We start from the raw sequence: 16,670 nt of genomic DNA, 5'->3' as shown, positions 1-16,670 counted from the left end.
ATACAATCATATAAAAAGATTATAATTAGGTTTATTGATATACCTGGGAAGGGAAACATCTATGAGGAAATGACTTGACTTGATTTCGTTCAAAAGTTTATAACCATTTATAGATATGTCCTTGATGCAGTTTAAAAAAAAAAGAATGACAATTCAGCAATTTCTTTTTTTCACAGTTCAACTTGACCTTTGAGCTTTAAGCCATGTTATTTCAGGCAACTTATTATTTATTTAAGTATATTTTTCTTAGAAGAGATGATATTACCACTGGATATTCCTATGGCTTGAAATTACATTTTCAATAAAACTGTAGTGACTTCTGATCTCCACCTCCCTCTTTATCATTACTGTCAAATTTATGCATAAATTTCCTATACTGTCCATCAACTTACACAATAAATGTGTAATTCTGTCAAAAGTAATTACTGGAAACTATATATTTCTTGTTTTGTAAAAATGTGAAGTAACCTTTGCACCTATCCATTGACCCTCACCTCGATCATTTAATTGTCTGTCTGTTTTTTCTTGTCACAATTGTATTTCCACGTGACATTTCTTCGTAAGGTTACTGTTGATAACTGCCATTTTTAGCCGAAGGTCAATGACCTATATCCTTTGTCATGAAGGGGTCAGCGCATCTTTACCTTGTGTAGCGCACCTTGGCCAGGAAGGAAAAAAATTCCATTGAATGTTTTATTTTTCAATATTACAAGATCCGGAATGGATGGGTGAACGGACAGGCAACCCCAAAATACAGCAAGGAATTTTAGTAAATGTGACATCATTTCATTTGCATTGATGTATGTGTCCTACAGCATTTGTTTTTTTTTTTTATTTTGATTTGTTTATTTTTATCTATTTATTCATTTATTATTTTTTTATTTTTTTATTTTTTTTTTTTTTGGGGGGGGGGGTGGGTAAAAACATATTAAACATCAATATCCCATTATCTATTTGTGTGTTTTATTAGGCTGTGACTGCTGATGTTTTTGGTGTCTCTGCCCTAAAGGATACCAGAAGCATTATGTTCTCAGGCTACTGTCCATCAAAGGTCAACTGTCACTGAACTTTCATAATACAAATATGGCAGAAATTACCAATACTTATCTAGAAATGTCAGATGATGATATAATTTGGTTGGAAGGGCAAAAATACATAAGCAGTTATTTCCATGTGCATGGTGGTTCCTGGAAGTCAGAAGTCAAGGTCGCTGTACTTTTGGTAAAAACTGTCATTTGCAGCTATGATTTCATTTAGAAATGTCCAATAGTTTCAGTACAAGGCTTAGTTTCAGTTTGTTATATTTCTCCACTTGTACAAATCAAATCATTGTGATATGAAAAATCAACATGATCAGAATATTAATAGTACATTAAAGAAATTAAAGGTAAAAGTAGATATTAAATTTAAACATGAACATACACTTTATTGTATCTTAAGGTACATGTTGAGGAGACCCTTCATCAATAGCAGTTTGTGTGACCTTAAATAATGACCTCTGGGTGATAAGGCATCTTGTTTTTTCTTCTTCTGGTTTTTCTTCTTTTTTTTTTTGAATGAAGGAACAGCACATTAGTCACAAGGTGCTCAATAGAAATAAGTTAACAAATAATTGCATGAACATAATTTTGTTGCATTATTGTTATGTCAAGGCAGAGGTCACTGTTCTTTTGCAAAAATAAAAGAAAAAGAATGTCATGTCCAGCCATTTGGATAGTGATAAAACTTGGTGGACAGGGTGGATATAGATTAAAATTATGTGCATGTACATGATGGTGGTAGGAAGTCAAAGGTTAGGGGCAGAAGTCACTGTACTTTGATATTATTTTTCAGCTTTATGGGTCATATGGGTCATTGATGGACAAGATTCGTGATCTGTGGGTAATGAAATTTGGCAGTTAGTGACGTGCTGAAATTTGCCAACAAGCAGTTGCGATTCTCACGGGCACCATGATATGCTGTTACCATAGTGCTTTGTTGGAGACTACTTTTGCATTTGTATCGTACCTGCTCATGTGTGGTTATGTGTAGAAATATTGTGGTTCGGGTGTTTGACTACAGATTATCAGAGTATTCCCTTCCTTGCTTTTGATGAGGTCCCTGAACATTTGGTTGACATGTGTCCTTACATCATAGTGAAACAAAAATTATTTTTAGCAGCACTACAACAGATACGACAAAGCATGTAGGAGCGAGATAGGCAAAGAACTTTGACCTGCATGTACAGATCATGAATATACGTGTGTGCGTAGTTCTTATCATTTGTTGATATGTATTTCATTTTCTGATATGAACGCAACTACGAGTGCTTCCTTCTTTTGAAAGGGAAGTGTTCTGGCTTCCTTCCAAGTACAGATTTGGAGGCTTAAGTTTTAGTAGGCATTGCACAAATGTAAACAAAGACTCCAATGGCTCTGGTAATTTGTTTTTATACAAACTAGGTTAGGTCAATTCATTCTGTGAGACAGGCATATCAGTATTTCACTTCAACTGGTCATGTGAGCAAGTGTTTATGTGTATAAAAGATACTCCCCCCCCCCCCTTATTGTCTTGATGCAATATTTTGCAATTGCGCAATGTTGATACATGTCATATACAAATGTAACTGTGTAGTTTGTTAGTGAGTGTTATACATGAATTAATACAGTATTCAACGTTTTTCTGCACACTGCCATTGCAAATTTTTTGTGGTACTTTGTCCACAGTAGCTCACACTTAACCCATGACCTGCAGTGTGGAGCAATTCTGTCACAGATATTCCAGCAGCAGAGTTTGTGAAAAAAAGGGACAGCACCATGTACACTGTAATCGTTTGTCGCAAGCTGTTCGTGCAAAAGTTATTCGAGAACGTAGTGTCCAAAGAAAGTCATCTTGTGCACTCCTACATGAAATTCTCCATGATATCATTCAGTACGGATGCTTCGCATCATATTCGCTGTCACAATTCCTGCATGACTAGCGTGGGTGTGTGCCCTCATGTGGCTGTGGTTGGGTACACGGTTGCACACAGCCCTGGAGTCAGTATCTCTAGACAAATACAGAGCTGTCACGAGTTTCTTCGGGCTGCCATACTGGGAGGAATTCACAAGGCATTGTTCCAAGACTCATTGTAGTGTGAGACTCTTTTATTTCTTGGTTTCTTTATATTGTTGTTTGATTTTTTTTTTTTATTTGCCATTTGGATTTTTTTCAACAGAATAAAGTAACAGAGCATCTATTGTCTTAAAATACAGTTTGAGAATGAAAGGAAAACTAAGTAGTAAGCTCATTGCTCATAACTGTTCCCTTCATTTTACAAAGCTTTAATTTCTTTTCATATGGTGGTAATATTATTTGATGTATGATGTAGCTGTGTACTGCAGAGTCAGGCACATGCGAGTACATTCTATGCAGTTTGCTTAAGATCATTTCTGGGACACATCTACTTTGTGTGTGTGTGTGTGTGTGTGTGTGTGTGTGTGTGTGTGTGTTTTAAATTTAAAGTCTTTTCATTTTTATCTTCATATATGTGACTGTGCACCTCAAAACGAACAAAAAGTCGCACCCCTTGATTTTACGTGAGGACTCAAAAATGGTGTAATGGGTCAACCGAGTCAATATCAAGTTTTTCATATCTTCTGAATGGGCTATACTTGTTCTACATTATTCTATAGTTTGGGATCGTAACATCGATGAGAAAGTGTGTTTTCAGCAGTTTTTCTACAACCCTTTTATGGGGGAGAATAGAAAGATCGGGTATGTCTTAGAGTCCCCTCTTTATTTCTTGAAATGCTTTACACACTCCTCACTTTCAAGTTTCATAACTTTTGAAAAGATAACTCTACTGCTTTGAAAGTTGGCATTAATCATGGACAGAATGTGTTAATAAAACATGCTTAATTTCAGCTTAATCTGATAATCCCTTCATTGTAGTTGCTCCAGTGGTTTACATCCTGTGTTTTGTCCCTTTCATTGCGCAGCTAGCACGGCTTGGTAAAGATTAAGCGCTTGAACAGACCCTGTACTTCAGCTCCTCTTTTCTCAGTTTACACTTTTCCAGAGTGTTTGCTTTCTTTCTAATATTTAGATAGGTTAGGGGAGTCCATATGAATTGAGTTATACATCATTTTAAAGCTTAGAGTCTGCTCTTTCAGAATCTGCCCTTAACTAAAAATCCATGTTTTTGTTTGTTTTGTGATGCAGGGTCACATATGTAATAACTTTTCAGGATAAGAACCATTAAGCTTGGAAGTTTTGATTAGATCTCCATCATATCTAGAAAATAAAAGGAATGAAATGCAATTCTTCAAAGATCTCAATGGTATCATGACCAAGATGCTTCTGGTGAATATTCATATGACATTGGTTTTCCTTGAGGGCCAAACGATTTTTCAATCTCCTGAAAATGGTCAGCCAGTTGTCAGTGTTATGATTTGTATGCTCTGTATTCAGAAATTAAAGAGATGGTACAGTTTTGGTTTAGATGGGGTTTGAGGTTGCTAACATCTTTTGATGACAATTTTTTAAGATAATAAGAAACCTTTTATGAAATATTAAAGAGCATATATAATTCTAAGAGGACTTCAAAGATTATTTGATGAAAATCGGTTTTGAAATTGCTGAGATATCTAAAACAAAGCAATCCTAATAAAAGGTGAGACACACCTTTTTATTAGGATCGCTGTGTTTTACTTTGTTTTAGGATATCTCATCCATTTCAAAACTGAATTCCATCAAATAAGTACTGAATTCCTCTTAGAATTGTATGCTTTTTAACATTCAATGTGATTTTGAAGTATCATGCAAAAAGTTGAAAGCTGAATTCTCACATCAACCAATACTATATACCATCCATTTCAATCATTTATTGAGATCAAATCTAACTCTTCATTCTTGAGAGATGCAAGCCTATTTAACTTTTACTTTTTTATTTTATTTTATTCTCCAACAAAATAACTGAAGTATCCACTGCACTATTCAGTGTACACATGATGGTGTTGCATATTCTTAGTTAGTAGGAAGTGAGCCTGCACATTTCATAGGTAAGTAATAACAAGGGTTTCTTGCACAGTCACACAATTTTTGTGCAATATACTTGGTTGTAGGTCTTCTATGATGGATAACATCTGAGTATCATAAACTGTGCTGCTATGTTTTTGTTGTTGTGTTTTTGGATGCAGTGCCATGATCGGAGAAAAGGTAAAAAAGTAATTGGAAAAAGGGTAATATGGAGTTGCTGATGGTCATACAATTTTAAGATGAGGCTCTGTGAGCAAATCTATCTTACCACCAAATTATCTCTTTGTAAAAAAAGATAATCTGTCATATTCATGGTTTTCATTATTTTGAAGCCATCCGTTGTTAAATGTGTGTATATCATGTATATACATAATCCTGTATATCATGCTTATCATAATATATACATACATAGATGTAGTATATAGCCTGCTTCATTTATAAAATATGTTGCTGCATAAGAGTATAACTTTCAATGCATTCTATAAGATTGAACTATATGCTTGGTGAACAAACAAATGAATGAACTTAGAAAGTTAGTTCTTTTCAGGCCCTCAAAATTCTGTCTGTGGGAAAGACTACGGTATTGACTTTGGCACTATACATGGAAATCCGTGCCTGCTGGTTGCAAGTGATGGTCTTAAAGTTTTATGGCTTTGCCCCACATTTAACTTCATGTTCATAGTCAGATGCAATAGCTGATATCTACACATCCTGTGTTCTCAGACATCAGTATAAAAGCTAAGGAAAATACTTCCCTCCCCCAGGTCAGTTAGCAAACACTTGAGATTTCAAATTCGTACCATACACTGACTTTGACACCCCCCCCCCCAAAAAAAAAAAAAAAAAAAAAAATGCATACATACATACATTCACGAACGTACGCATCAAATATAAAAAGAAAAAGTGCTTTTGTACAGTATTTGTTCAACTGGTCTGATGGTACATTCATCTTCATGTAGACTTGATATTGTGGATCCTATGCCCCACCACGAACCATTTAGAGATATAAGAGAATAGTATATAGGTAAGATGACAGCAATAAGGTATACATACACATGTATAAGAATGACAAACAGACCATTGCAGAAACATATATTCCATATCCTTTGTGAAATCAGGTGTTGTCTTGGAATGTTCTTGATATAATTTGCTAAAGAACTGATATGATAATGACTACTTATAAAAGACTAAAATCAAGAGGTCAACGAATTATAAGCAGCTGTCTCCCTTTGTTTCTTTTTCTCATATAAAATTAACTATCCAGAGATAGTTCAAAGTGGTTCATTCTACATGATATATATGAATAAGAATATCAAATCCATATTGTAAATAGGAGCTTATTGTGCTTACTGCTGCATAAAGTTTAGTGTTTTGTTTTGTCTTGCTTTGGAACCATGTTCAAATTCGAAACTTGTACAGTCACTGATGAAAAACTGACAGATAAAATCATTTTGGGATTTTGTTAGTCTTTTAAAGGGATAGTATATATGTGACCCGCTACAACAAAAGGATCCAAAAGTCGGGGGAGGACAATTTTCTGAAAATGGCATGATATTATTCCCGTACTCTTCTACTTTAATTTCATATATAGCACAACTCATAAAAGTACTCGGTTGCGGAAATATCAATGATTTTATCAGCGCATGTCATGTGGTTAAGGAAATCAGAGTTTCGAGAAAAACGCCTTCAAAGTTGTCCTTCCGATGCTATCATGGTCATGGGGAGGCGAGATAGTTTTCACCACTTGACAATAGAAGGCACGCTCCTAGCGACTTCCGCCATGTTCAGTCAAGCTTTGCGCCAGCGGTCTACGCACAACCAATCGGTAATCAGGATGCCACGCGCTGACCAATAAGATCACTCCCTCGTTGCTAGGGGCGGAGTCTAACTGCGGCGCTATATCCAAATCTTCGTACACGTTTCTCTTATATTGAAAGTCGGAAAATCATGGCCCAGAAAAACATTAATTTCTTGCCTTTCCTTTGATCATTTAGCTTCGAAATTTCGGCAGATGATGGACAAAACATTAGACTACAAAATTATGCCCAAAACAGAAATCCGATTGTTTTGACCAATTTTGATGATATGACTTCAAACTCGATTTTCTCGGCTCAGCCGTCAGCGACTTTAGGATCCTTTTGTTGTAGCGGGTCACATATAGTATTGGTTGAGATCATAATTCAGCTTTTAATTTTTTAAAGACTGAGATATACAAAAACAAAAAACAAAGTGATCCTAATAAAATCTAGGTCCTACCTTTTATTATCATTATATGCTATTTCATATTTTATAAGAAGTTTTTCATTTACACTGTATCTCAAGAAATGATAATCAAAAATGGTGAGAAACACAAAGTCCCATTCCTTCCAAAGCTATATCATCCCTTTACATCAACCCCAATATGGCTTTGCAAACCCAGTGGATTCAGATGTTAATAAAACTAGAAATTGGGATTTGTGATTTGAACTGATTCAGTTGTTTATAGCTACCTGACTTTAGCTGACATTACAGATATGAATCTCTTTTTTGTGCTTAATACAAATAATGAGTCCTAACAAATTTTTGTTGAACAAAATGGTGAGGAAGTGTACAATCTTATTCTCAATATAAGAATTATACAAATTTCTTAATCAAGAGGATTTCCAAATTATTATGACAGTCTTTAAAGCAAAATCTGTCATAGCATGTCAACTACATGTATATTGTTATCAGAAATATGGATGGAAATTTGTATTTGAGACTAGTATAAAGATTATGTTTAATATTGTTTGGATAGAATCTATTAGTAACTAGTTAATCAGAATATTGCCTTTGTAGATATGTTCTGTTATAAATATACATTTGTTGTAATCTTGCTTTTCTTGATCTAGAACTTATTGTGTGATCGTGTGTGTTTGTGTGTTTGTGTGACTAAATAACCAGAATTTCGACCCCTTAAGTATTTTCTGGACATAATCTTGATTTTTTTCTTAAGTCTTGAAACTTTTTTTTTGTGAGTGAACCAGAATTTTTCCACTTTATTTATTTTCTGTATATATTACTGTATATTGATTCTTTTTAATCTTGATACTTTTTCTTTGTGTCCTGATGGTGTTCCAAAGCCTGAACAGACATTTTGTATCATGACAAATGTATTCTCTATGCATTTTTTATGTGTGTACACGTGTATGTCTGTGTGTGTGTGTGTTTATTGTGCAGACTATGATCATTTTTTATGAAAAAGTTTGGTAAATATGAGAATGTGAATGAAGTACCGCTATATATTCAGAAAGTAAGAAAGAAAACTAATAAAGAATTATCTCATGGGTAACGGAGCAGAGCCTACATTAGGCGTAGCATAATTGTTCTCTCTTGCTTTTTGCCCCCTCCATTGTTTGAGCTCCGTTTCTGAATTGCTGCTCATTCGAAGTCAAAGAACAGTTGAGGAGAGTTTACTTGATGTCATCAACATGCGATCCATATTGTGAAATGCTTTGATAGTATGCTTAGTCATTGATCCGGATGTTGCAGGAGGCTTATCTGGGAGTATCGAGATGCTGCAAAGGTTTGCTCATCAAAAGTGTGACTGTGTCGGCTACAGCGTCAGCTGAACTGTTACGACTACTTTAAAAGACAATTTAACCCCTGGAGAAAGATCCCCCCTCCCCATGAAATTAAGGAAGTGATAGATAATGATAATGATGATGATGATGGTGATGATGATGATAATGATGAACAGCATTTAGTGTATATATAGCACCATTTATTTGTGAAATGTATTCGAAGGCCCAACATATTGATGAAATGATTAGCAAAACGATAAGGTTACCATCACTACACCACGAGAGATTATGAGTATATGCCACATACTTCTATTGCAAGTATGATACATGTATTTCAAAAATTGGGATTAGTATGACAATTACACAATTGGTTGAATTCAGAATGGAGAACTGCAGTGATGAAATTAGAATGAATGTTTTTCCTTTGCTAGGAGAAAAGTGAGTGATTTCTCATCTGAGATGGTCATGTAGCATTTATGGTATGAGAGGCAATCTATGCCATATATCTCAAGGGGTTTTTATTTTTGCAAATTTAGCAAGTCGGGTACTTTTCACGAATTCATCGTACAAAAATACTTACTCTGATCCCGAGATGTGATGTGTACGTGCACATTTCTCAATTCATTATGGCACTCCACAATCGGGAATTTAACCACTCGTGAAATTGTCAGGAAGTCCCGATTCAGGAGAAATAAAACTTGCTAAATATATGGTTTATACAGTACAGCATTTGTGTTGCGAGAGGCAATAGTTATGGAGTTTTTAATTTCACAAAATATCAGTCAACCTGCAAAATTTGGAAGGAGCATCGCAGAATATACCATACACCCATTAACAGTTTGCTCATGACTGTAGTAATGGTCGCATGATCAGGCCTTCAGACGTAATATATGATTGGGAGAAATTGAATTATGAAATTTAGCATTTCATCTCACATTTTATAGCGGAAGAAATTGATCAGATTTCTTAAGATACGTGGCATGTATTTTTATGCAGAAGTGGTTAATTGTTTGGCTTTTATTGGTAAAAATATAGTATTTGTCCAGAGGGGCTGATTGGGGGTGTAGTTACAATTTAGCATTTAGCTCACCATCAAGGGATACACACACACACACAAAAATGTATGAAGTTTATATTAGTCTTTAAAGTTTAGGGTAAAATCAAGCCATCCAGGAATCTTGATATGGATCACCTTGGAAACAAAGGAGACTTTTCCTATCATTCTATCTTTTTTTTTTCTTATTGTGACATTATATTCCAATGCATTGATGATCCAAGTAAGCCTCTATACCTTTGACTGAACTTCAAAGCAATTATTGATCTTTGAAGTAGAATGATAAATGTCCACAAGAGTGAGTTGATGAAAGTTCAACATGCTTTGTAAATATGGTGTACTGAAAGAGAGAGAGAAGGTATGAGTCAATGATTAACAAAATCATTTATTTTATGCTTCCAATATTTGTCCCTTTAGTTCTCTGTTCTCTGAAATGATAGACTCGAAGGTTACCCCATGCTCTTCTAGACATGTTATTGGTGAAGCTTTTAGACAGATGCAAGCATCTGGGCTGGGGTTTTTATTTATTTATTTATCTATTTATTTGTCTTTATCATGAACCATGTCCCAGGCACAAGGTGGACCTTTTAGGATTGATAATCATGATGTGCTTGATTAATACTTACACATTGTGCAGCTGCCTCGAATGTACAAGTAACAATTATCCAACAGATTTCTATTTACATTCTATAAAAGTTTTTGTCCTGCTGTCATCAGTGTGTCATGTGGGTGAGACATGGCTGTAGTCACTATACCCCACTGCTCTTTTAGCAATCTAGAGAAATTTTTTAAGGAAAAAAAGGAGGATTTTGGCATTGAACCAGTTTGCTTTAATGTGTGTGGCAAAGAGGTGAAGAAAGGTATGGGGACCCCCATTAGTCACATTGTATTTTATGTCTCTGTGAAGAGGGGGAATTATATAGTGATACTTGTTCGATTATTACGATGCCGAGTGCTCTACGAATAAGCCCTCCAGCAATTGTCATCATGGACAATAGTTGCTGAAACAGCTGCTGCCATATATGAAATGTAACCAAAGTACTTTTGTCCACACGCCAAAGAATATATTTGCAGGAGAAAATAAACACAAACAAATGATTAAAAAAAAAAAAGTGGTAGGGCGCTTTCACAGAGCAGAAACACCACTGAAGAGACTACCCTGGATAAAGAAATCCATATTCATTTTATTGTTGTTTTAAAACAGGAGGATCATCAGGTGTGCATTTTGAATGTGCCTCATGTTTTGTTATGTTTTGTAGCATACAAACATACCACGCCCATATACATATAATCCTTTTCACAATGAAATAGAAGGAAAGCTCCAACGGTACCTCCAGATTTCATTAGCAATGACAGTTAGCCCAATTCTCTAGAGGTATCAGGTGGACCCCCACGGGAGTTACTACAAGGTACACCAGGTTGCATTCAGCCAAAGGGCAATAGTGGGATTCGCACTGACACAAATTAGCAGGATGCAAATCTTAAGATTTGCCTTATGATCCAAATATTCAGATTTTTGCCAGTGTGGACGTAAAAAAAAATCTCACTAAATAGTGCAATCAACATCACAATCCAAATATCAAGAAATCATGGGATTATTTCAGTGTTGTCATAACTTGAGAAATAGCACAATAATTTACAGTGTGATGATGTGTTAATTAAAATACCTGAGTAAACAATGTTGAGATTTTTTTTTTTTTTTTTTTAATAACATCATTCAAAACACACATCACAACAGTGCACAAACACATTTCGGTAGATTTCGGGCATGTGCAATTTGGTCAACAATAATGATTTTTAGATTGCCAATTAGTGCTCAGGATATTTCTGTCCATTGAAATGGGCACACAAAATCTTGGTATTTGGAAAGCAGTCAACATCCTGCTATTTTGTCTGCATGAATAACATTGATATATTCAGTGGAACCTCTTTATAACATGGTCAGATGATGTGAGGTACTTAATATATCATAAGCAAATTTTGCAGCTCCCATTTCTTTTAATATTCTTTTGTTTATTTTCCTCAAATAAAGAGATACATGTGCCTGACATAATGAGAAGAGTTCCCTGATCCCAGGTGTCCATTATAATGAGGTTCCCTCTTACCAAATTTAGACTTCTCGACTATTCCATAAGTAAAGCGAAAATGCCGGCTAATTAGCCACTGGTCATTTATTAGAGGCCAAAGAAAATGTAGGTGAAAAAGGTAAGAATATTCAATATGTATTTATCAAAATCGGAGTGTCCTGTATAGCTTATTTAAAATTTGGTGTCAGCATCCTGGTTATGTCTGTGTGGTTGTTCTTTGTTTTGCTTTGTTTTTAATAGAGTGATATTTTAGGCAAAAGACAAAGGAAGACTCATACATTTGTAGGGGTGGATGCATTGGAGTGCATATAAAGGGCCATTCATACTTCAAGAGAAAAGTGGCATAAGAAAGATTTCAAAGTTTGAGAAGTAATTCTTAGATTTTTCTAATATGGATGCAAAAGTATACCCTAAAATTCACCAGTAAATATATGAGTTTTCTTGCATTTTTTAAACCTTTCAATTAACAGCCCTTTTACACTCTGTCTTCAGTAATTTGTAAACATTTGTCGCAACACATTTCATTAAATCTATATTTGTTAATACATGTAGCAAGAAACACTTACAAACTGGAATCATTTTTCTCAAATCACATTTAGCCAATTGCAAAATCTAGAAAGATGATTTTTAATTGAGACTGCTCAGTTTAATGATGTGTTTGTTGTCTGAAGACATGTTGATTTTGAATTCACTCTTGTGTCAAACATGGAGGTATATGCTCTTGCATGCATATTGTTCAGGATGTTTTACTGACAAGCCAATAATTCGTGACATAGCTGTTGCATGAAATGACACTTGCAATTTTGCAGATGGCAAGTTTTGTCTAATAATCAAACTCTTACCTTAATAAAAATGCATGTTTTGCAAATTTGATAACAAACACAATGTAATCTTCCAATTTGATAATGGACTAAGCCATTCGTAAATTAGTTACAGCTTTTGAAAATTAGCGAATTCGTACATGTGACATGCATTACATTGTTTGACTTGCATAATTTGTGTATCGTGTACATATGCTGCCCATTTGTTGATCATGTGAGGCTCGCAAATGTCCATGAGCTGTAAATTCATGCATCAAGTGAGGAACTGGCAGAATGATTTATTTGAGCAAGATCGGTACATACATGTACCCAAACTATTGTTAGGTTATGAAGCAAATGTGCATATTGTGCTTCTGGACGGTGAGCTAATGTGAACTGAAAAGTAGATGCTCGCAAGTTTAATTTTCACAATACTCATGTACCTATTACTTTTCTTTTTCAAATTTTCCCACCTAAACAGCTCATCCCCCTGAAACATGTCCTCATGATTTTATTTTCTGCATCAATCAACAGTGTTATGGTGTCTAATCTAAATTTATCCCCCCCCCAAAAAAAAAAAAAAAAAAGAAAGAAAGAAAATAAACCTGAATATGCAATTTATGTCAGTAGCAAAGTAGCAAAGTTATTGATGATGAAAATATTGTTCTTAGTTGGATTTATTTTTGGTCTGTTTCTTTGTTTGTTCTCATGTCCTTAGAGCTGCAAACATGTAAGATGGAGCTACTCTGTTTTCCTTTTGTTTCATAGCCTGTGTTATTATCAAGCTTGTGTTCTAAAAAAAATGTGAGGAATTGTAAGAATATATATATATATTTTTTTTTTCCATGGAAAACAGGAATCAGAAGACTATCAAAAAACACAGATATTGAGCAATAATGAGGATTGGTTGTAGTGTGTAATTGATGAAGATATTATTTCTCACTTAGCCTGTTTAAACCATTCTTGAGTATCTTTAAGTTGATGGTAAAATAGAGTATTTATGATTCATAACCTAATCTCATTTTCCATACAGTGATACAGACAGGAGTTACATTACTACAAATGTGTCCTAAGCATTTGTTGTTTCCTTTTGATAACAATGTATGTAATTCACCAATCTTGATGGGGGAAGGTAAACAGGTACTGTAAAAGTGGAAATTTTCGCGGTGTTGAAATTTTCGCGCATTTCGCGCAACCAGAAACTAGCGCGAAAATAAAAACACGCGAATATTTTTGCTTGCCAAACGTTCCTGTGCGTGATGTTTTGATTCCGCGGAATTAAAAACACGCGAAACTCTTCTGACCCGGCCTAGCGCGAAAAATTAGTCGCGCGAAAATATCCACTTTTACAGTATTTGTATATGGTTGCTTGTTATGAAAGGCCCTGAAATCTGGAATTCAATATACTCTGATGTTGAATGTAGTAAGATGGTAAAAAGTTTTAAGAAAGCTTTCAAGTATATTTTACTTGAAAGGTATTCTGTAATCAATTAATATCATTCTAAAATACCATGAGATTTGCATGATAGGGGTGTGTTAGTGAAAATAGCATCTCATGTATATTGTAAATGTGCTTGTGTATGTTTGTATGTAATAAGTATGTGAGTGCTTGTGTGTGCTAAATTTTTTGTCAGTTATAGTTTAAAGAAAGAAGAGACAAAACATGGTATTTACTTTTGGGGGTTAGTTTTAAATAAAGCCCATTGCCTTATCATTCATCCCTTCACTTGATAACTTTTGTTTGTTTGTTTGTTTGTTTGTTTGTTTGTTTGTTTGTTTTGTTTTATCACATTGTCATATTATACTTGTCATCTTAATGTCACATTTTTATGTATTGATGTTTCATTAAATGAAAATAAATGAAATGAAATGAGAAAAAAAAAAAGAAATAGCTTAGACACTGCCACTATCAGATAGACAAAACTGAACAACTTTTTAGAAACAGACATTTTGGGATTTATTTCTTGGTTAGGTCCCCTTTCCTCCTGAGTGATGAGTATTCGTTGTATGATAAAGAAGCAGGTGTTGATAGGGCACGCATCTCCCAAGTTTTCATGAAGTAGGTATGTGAGAGATCCGTTCATTGTTGACATCGCTGACATCGCGCGCTGGGTATAGTACATTCTAACCGTGAGTGCGCCCCTTTTCTCCGGACTACAAAGTGTTTGTTGGGGGTGGGGTGCCGTCAGCACATCTATCTTTGCGTTGCTTTGCTGGAAACGCAGCTTGTAGTTGAGTCGGCACCCTCCCACCATTCTGTCGGTACTGACTAGGTTTACACTGTTCTTGAACTAGCCTTTGCAGCGTAGCCATCAGGGCCTTTCCTCTGTTGTTGCGCACGACACTCTTGACACTCGCCCGCCCAAACCTTGGCAGTGGGCCAGCTTTGTGTGGTTGTGGCGGGTATTTGGTGGGCCCTGATTGGTCGAGGGCTCATTGCTTATTTGGCAATACTAGGTCAATCTCTTGTGGGGTGGATCACGTTCAGCATGAAAGCGTTTGCCTCTCTCTACGTGCAGATGTCAGTTGGTTTTGTTGTGTGTTTTTTTAATTTTCGTCTACATTTAGCATGTGTTCTGTATGTATGAGTGTGTGTGGGTTGTGTGTGTGTGTGATAGATAGATAGATGAGAGAAAGAATTAAAAAAGAGAGATACTAGAAATACAAGGGAAGGTTTGATGTCGTGTGTCAGCCATAATGTGTGTGTGTGTGTGATAGAAAAAGAAAGAGAAAGAGAGAGACAGGGAGGTTTTGTATGTTACACTTGGTTATGTATGAATGCCATAGTATGAGAGGTCAGCGTGCTTGACCTTTCTCGTACTGGCTCAAAATGGAAGTTGAGGGTCTCCCAATGCAACTCCATTGTTGTTTCCTTGTACGTATATACACCATAACAGAAGATTCTGCATGTGCTTGCTTGCATTATGTTATGAAATTAGAATCCTCCACATTACCACAAAGAGCCATTCCAAAATCTTATAATTACCTGTATTTCCTCTCTTGTTACTCCAAATAACATATGTCCATTCATTTATTTCACTCAGCTTTTGTACCTAATCTTGTGTGTAATCCAAGGTTGTGCACTGTGATTAAATAATAGGGGCAAAGTAGACCTCTGCATGGCACAATAAAGTGTGAAACTCCCCCCCCCCCTCCCATTTTCAGTTGCTATTTTACCGTTTTAGATATTTCTGTGGAAGCGTGAATAACTAAAGACTTCCTCTGTGTTTTCTCGGGCATTCCACTCTGCATGAAGGAAGGGGAAAAAGTCGAGCCTACTCTGTCACAGGCTTACCGCACACTAAACACTCGTAGCCGGGCCTCTCTGTTCTCAACAAACCCTCAAGATGAGAGAACACTCTGTTTCCCTCCAATATTTCTCCCATAATGAGTTGTGGAATGATGGAAATGTCTACCAACTTCCTTGCGGTTTTTGTGGGTTGCTATTTCAGTCTTTGTAGCAGGCTCATTTCCACAAGGTCACTTATAGTAAAATTTTGAATTATGAAAGCCCCCCCCCCCCCTCCTCCCACCCTCCTTGGGCTAGCAACAGTACTCCATGATTGATGATCTATTATACAGGGCAGGGCTTCTGCGGCTGGTGGTTATCCTAGGGGTATGAAATATCAACTATACAATGTACATAAATTAAAGGTCTGCTGGAATATCAACCTGTACACAGTATCGAGTGAATTTTGTTCCCAATTTGAAGCCGGTTCTGTGGCCTAATTTTCAATGATATTGATTTGATTTTGTTATCCTTTAATTCATCAATGCATCAATGTGCATGATGTAAATGTTTAACACATACCTGTGTAACTCATCCATTTGTTGCAATTATAAAAGGAAATATGAATACATTATGTATAGATGGAAAACAAATATCATTATCATGGCTGATGTGTGCTAGTTGTATATTGTCAATATCAACAAATTTGATGTAGTGATTTAGTTTTTGAAGCACCCAAATTTTCAAAATCCAGATCTTCACCCATGTTTAAACTGAATATTACCAATTTTACATCACAGCAAACCAATATATCAAGAAGTTAAGAGAAATCTGCTTCATGAAAATACTACTGAAAATGTGCCTGCTGCAGACTATAATTCACTTGTTTCAATAATTCCTAAAATTGTTCGATAACATGAAAAAGATACTTTTTGACCCAACTTCTTCATATTATTTTTC

General features: G+C 35.5%; 1 protein-coding gene across 2 annotated transcripts in view; it reads left to right on the top strand.

Moving 5' to 3' along the window:
• Positions 1-16,670, top strand: part of LOC140230406 (small ribosomal subunit protein uS11m-like) — a 114,850-nt gene that overhangs the window by 24,128 nt on the left and 74,052 nt on the right. Inside the window, exon 1 of one of the 2 annotated variants that reach the window (XM_072310554.1) lies at positions 3,036-3,114. The exons of the other annotated variant lie outside the window; for it this stretch is intronic. The gene's annotated coding sequence lies outside the window, so the exon portion shown is untranslated. Of the gene's footprint in view, positions 1-3,035; positions 3,115-16,670 lie in introns of those variants that run through there. 2 annotated transcript variants of the gene reach the window in all.

This window comes from Diadema setosum, chromosome 7 (assembly GCF_964275005.1).
Source record: "Diadema setosum chromosome 7, eeDiaSeto1, whole genome shotgun sequence".
Classification (NCBI taxonomy): Eukaryota; Metazoa; Echinodermata; class Echinoidea; order Diadematoida; family Diadematidae; genus Diadema; species Diadema setosum.
Note: the sequence above shows the minus strand (reverse complement) of the source record. Positions and strands in the feature narration are given on the sequence as shown.